Below are 5,394 nucleotides of genomic sequence, written 5' to 3'. Positions count from 1 at the left end.
TTAAAGTTGTTCAAGACACAGTCAGATGTGCTGTGCTGCAGCTAGGGCTGAGACTTAACATGGAGTCAAGTAAATCTGAACAACAGTTTGTGTGATTTTGAGTGGTAAAACATAGGTCACAGAATAGACAGCTCTTCCTTGCATCTGCTAATTCCTTGATGTACAACTGCATAGACCACACAGGGGAGCAAGGGCCACTCTGTAGGTGGTTTGGGCATGAGAGAACACAGTGTGATTCAAGGTATTTATTTTTTATCTAGTCACCCACTTCACTAATAAGTGAAACATGCCTTATTCAATAAAAAGATCCAAATCTGAAATACAATCTGCCACCTGATGATAGAGGAAGACAGAACATTAGAAGGGCCTCGAAATCTCCCTTTTGTTGCATGAATAGCAAGCTCTAATCAAGGAATGAATTGGTGTAATTCTGTCTTTTTTTTTTGCTATTCTGGCAGCTGAATTTCACACAGAATTTGATTATAATAAAGCATTCTACTAGGCAAATCAATAAAAAGAGACATTAACCTAAGCTGGAGGAGACGAAAGCAGACGAGATTTTTAGAAATTAAAAAACAAAAAAACAAAACAAAAACAAAAACAAAAAAACAAAAACAAAAACAAACAAAGGACTAGAAATTAGGAAAAAGTTTTTTCAAAAATTAAGGCCTTAAATGTTTTGGTGAGTATTTTTTGAGAATTGTCTAGAATCAAAACAGCACCCAGAGGGAAAAAATGAAAAACATTATGCAATCTAAAAATCAGATATGATCTGCTAACCATCTCATACTGAGCTGTAGTTGTTTGCAAAATTTTTGAAGATAGCATTCATCAGGAAGTTATTAATATCTAAAAAAAAAAACAAACACTAAAATTGTCACAAATTTCAACATCATCATTTTGAAAATGACTAGGCTGATGCTGTTGTTGTACAACAGTACTCAAGTACAACTTCTTTGCTCTAGTCAGTGTATGAGTACCTCTTGATAAGCTGTTTTAAGGATCTCATGGTCCTGCATGGAGTCATAGTAATTGCCAAAAATTGCTGGAATGAAAGGCGAGGATTATTAGAGAAGCCTGAACAGCATAGTCTAAAAATTGATCAAGCAAATGGAAAAAAATGCATAACAGAGAGATGAAAATCAAAATCCTCTGTTTATCCACACCAGCAGATAAAACGTTACCAGCCATTATTGCAAGATCTACTTTGCAAGTTCAGCATAACTCTGACCCAATGAAAGATACGAAATTGTTGAAAATTCTAGATCCTGCTGCAAAAAAGGGCCCTAACTCCCAGACTGACACCCAGCCTTGATGTCAGCTTGGGCCTGGGGTTCTTCATAAGTACTTATAAGAATGCCAAATGGCTGTGGGTTTTGGTTTGGGTGGAACAACAGCCAAATAATTACATAGAAGCCATGGAAGGACAGCTGTTGTATGGAAATAACTTCTAGTTAACAGGTGTAGCTGACAGACTGCAACAACTGGCAAATTATTTCATAGATTTGACTGAGAAGAGAATCTGAGGACAGCTGACAAAAGGAAACAACAGGTGGGTTTTCATTCAGATATACCATTTCAAGAAGCAGATCCTTAACTGCCCTTTGGTACCTCATTAAAGCGTAAGCCAGAAACTGATCCGATTTGATTTCAATGTCAACTTTCAAAAATAAAGAAAACAGGGATACTGTAAGAGAATAATGTAAAAGCTCTATCTCTGAATACTGTGCGCAAGAGGGCAAGTATTTATGACTCCAAAAAACAGCATTTATATTTCTAAATATTTACACAAGTATCTGGGATAACAGCAGAGAAATTTCAAAATCAAAGACAGCTTTTCAAAGTTGGGCTTGCTGATAAGCAAAACAAATACGAGAGAAAAAAAACAAAAAACAATGCTGTCTTCTTTCCACATTCTCCATTCTTTTTTTCACTTCAGTAGCATGCAGGTATAACAGATCACAAGCTTCTGAGACTCACTTTAGGATTTTTAAATCCAGAAGGTACAGAGAGTGAAGGATTCCATTCCATCTGAGACTGACCACAAAAGCTGGAAAAATATAAAACACTAAAGTGCAAGACTGTATTATCTTTGAAGCTCAGGACTACATCATATGACTATTGTCTTATATGAGTGGTTGCCTCTGGTCATGGTGGCTATATACTAGGATTGAAGTCTCGAAAAACAGAACTGACTTCTAAAAAAACATGCATTTGGCTTGCTGATGAGCTTAAAAATGAAGCACTGAGAAAAAAAGAAAAAAGAAGAAGCTAGGAGAAATACTACATGATGAAAAGGAAAGAACAGTCTAAACATTGTGGATTTCACTGCACTTCACTCTGCAAGAGTGTGTAAGAAAGCATTAAACCAATGAAAGAAAAAAACTTACCTCCTCAACCCCTATAACACACAACCCAGAAAAGAAATTTCAGTCAGATTCATCAACTTCAGTAACAGCCACCAAATCCTTCTTGATGATGTATGAAGGGAGAAAGAGGAAACAGACAAGCTAAATATCTGCAGGAAACAGGACAAATGAAAGGAAGTTGAAAAAAAATTCATTTACCTGCACTGCCAAATAGGAACAGATGGTGAGATCCAAGGGGAGATAAAGACTGGAAACCTAGCAATTCATCCTCTAAGCTTTCAAAGACCCAGTACAGCCGAGAAATCTAACAACCCTATAACAGCAACATTAAACAACAATAAAACAATACTTTAAAACAGGTCGGTAAAATAGAGTGAACATGCTTAGCAGAGGGAGTTGAATGCTTTCAACAAGTCCATGAAAGGTTCCTGAAATCAGACTGCAAGGAGTCACCAAGCAGAAAATATTTTAGGGGGAAAATAAAGGCAAATTGTGTGCTACAGTGTATGAAGCAAACCGTTACTGTGCTGAGATTCTGAGCAATCTCAACAAACATTTCAAAAAGCTCAATGGAAAAATAGGATCATTTTGTCATTTTGAATTTCAAGGCACTATATAAATTAGTTTCTGGAACACTACATTTTTAAAATGAACACTCTAATACAGAGCTAAAGACAGTAAAACACAAAGAAATGCTGTTTAACAGCACAATATTTGGCTTCATATAACGTTTTTCAGGCCCAAAGGCTAAATGTTGGCTTCTCCTACTAAATTATCCTGGCCATGGACTACAGATGTCATAAATGAAAGGTCCAGAATTTTGAAGGTCCTCGTATAACTGCTATTTTGCTTAAAGAGCAGGATTTCTCTATCAGTGCTGTACTTCTAAGAGCACATCAGATAATCTGAAAAGCTGCCCTGCAAAGCTCCAAGGGAGCTTAAGAGAAGATTGTACATATGGCTGGAAACTTGACTTGACACAGAACAGCTGTAGCTGCTACATTTTTGCCTCCCTTTTCAATTGCAATTGCACTGCAATCCAAAACAGTTAAGACTGCAGTCCTGGGGCTAAATCTAAGTTCTCCAAACAGGAGAGAGGACAAAGATGGAGACAGAAAAGCTTAGGTCTGTTGCATGAGTCAACAGTTACACTCAAGCCCAGAGAGCATACCAGCAGCCCCTCGGTGAACAGCAGTAGAGTATCATCTGCATACATGGCATGCACTATACAAACAGTACAAAAATAAAAGAGGAATGTTTTTACGAGAGTGCAATATTAGGTTTGACCTCTACATACAAATCTCATGTTAGATCTGCAGTTGCTTTGACTGTAAGATTACTATCATGCTTTAGCACAGAACACATATATTTTACCTAAACATAGAAGACTTCTAATTCATTAAAATGAACTGGAATAATTGAGACATTTAGAAATTGAGAGAATAGTGAGGACAGAAACAAATATTCTGTAGTTCCATAAATTCCATCTCATTGGTGAATCAAGCTAGTTACAAAGTTACAATTAAACATGCACAGAAGGCTTCCATTCTTGCTACAGGAGTGAACATCTATACCTTGTGAGCGTTAACTATTACTTAAAAATGACAAAAGATAAAATAAAAATGTTCCAGATTCTCTGATTCTCAAATGAGATGTCCTTCTCTGTTTTAATTAAGAGGTTGGACAAACTTCAGGCAAATGGCTTCTCCTGACATATCTTTTTATTAGAGGGTCTTGACCCTCCTGTGCACAGGCATCAGGAGGTGTTCAGGGGTAACCTCAGGGTCCTCTTGGCCCAGATGACTTTTCTTTATATATGAAGATCATATTCACAGGTGGCAAAGTTAGGATTTCAGATGCTTTCCATCCAATTATGATACCATGTTAAGTGTCTGAGAAGAACACAAGGCAATTCTTGGTCACTGGACTTAGGGATCCTTTCTTCTTTTCTTTAGAAAACATAGGAACTCCTTCTATTTGGGTGTCCATTTATCTCATGCTGTCCTGCCTTGTCTTATGAATGGTTATAGCGTGACTGACTGTTGTCTGACTGTTGTCTGAGCAAAGAGGCTGTAACTATGTCTTGGACAGAGAATAGATAAGCTTGTCTACTCTAGCAGGCATTGCAAAAGAGTGGATGGAAATTTAACACCTCAGAAACACACTCCTGAGTCCACAGCAACATTAAACATTTATTTAAGAACAGTCCCTTAAGTTTCTATTGAAAATAAATCTGCTAAGCAATCCGAAATCAACATAAATCATCGCGAAAACATTAGGAAAGAAAAATTTGGCTGAAGTTCCGGGGATATTATTAAAGACATTTCCTTGCTAACTATCCTCTTCATTCAGCTGTGGAGAGACTAGATTGATGCCTAAAAATCCACAAGTGAAAAGGTGGAGAGCAGTTTGCTTTCCTGTCCTTCGCCTTCTCTGAAGACACGATTTTCATGTATGCTAATTGCGATCTTTCCTGGGAGGCTATTGTTTGGCAGGATGGAATCAGCAGAAATGCTGTTATACTACTGCTGGCAGCCACTGTCTGTAATTTCCCATTTGTAAGCAGAGACTGAATGACCTGTAACATAAAAGCCCCTGGAATATTCCAGCAGTAGTTGCTTGAGAAAATTGCTGAAAACAGATAGTTTTCTTGAAAGCTCCTTCCATTAACATTTATTTATTTCCTGCTACATTAAAAGCTCATCATAATCTCATGTTTCCAACTCAAACTTCCTTTTCACCATCATTGGAGTCTTTTTTCCCTTCACCCTACAGTACAGGAGAAAACTGCTGCTTTTTTGGAAACCCTCCCTGGAATGTCTTTAGGGAAACTTGCAAAATGCCATGTCAGATAACTTCTTTTTTACCACATTTTCATGGTTCCCTTTAGTTTCATCTGCTCTTTTCTTTTTTAATTTTTTTTTTTTTTTTTTTAATTTTGTATTGGTTTATCTAGCCTGAAGTGAGCAGAAACATTTTCCTTCTGAGGAACAAGACAATAAAGTCATGCAGAATCCAATAGTGG

General features: G+C 37.1%; 1 long non-coding RNA gene across 1 annotated transcript in view; it reads right to left on the bottom strand.

Moving 5' to 3' along the window:
- Nucleotides 1-2,513, bottom strand: part of LOC104915366 — a 7,760-nt gene extending 5,247 nt beyond the window's left edge. The window contains exon 1 of the long non-coding RNA XR_004162250.1: nt 2,391-2,513. This is a non-coding gene — a long non-coding RNA (uncharacterized LOC104915366). The remainder of the gene's footprint in view (nt 1-2,390) is intronic.
- Nucleotides 2,514-5,394: the final 2,881 nt, after the last annotated feature.

This window comes from Meleagris gallopavo, chromosome Z (genome assembly GCF_000146605.3).
Source record: "Meleagris gallopavo isolate NT-WF06-2002-E0010 breed Aviagen turkey brand Nicholas breeding stock chromosome Z, Turkey_5.1, whole genome shotgun sequence".
Taxonomy (NCBI): Eukaryota; Metazoa; Chordata; class Aves; order Galliformes; family Phasianidae; genus Meleagris; species Meleagris gallopavo.
Note: the sequence above shows the minus strand (reverse complement) of the source record. Positions and strands in the feature narration are given on the sequence as shown.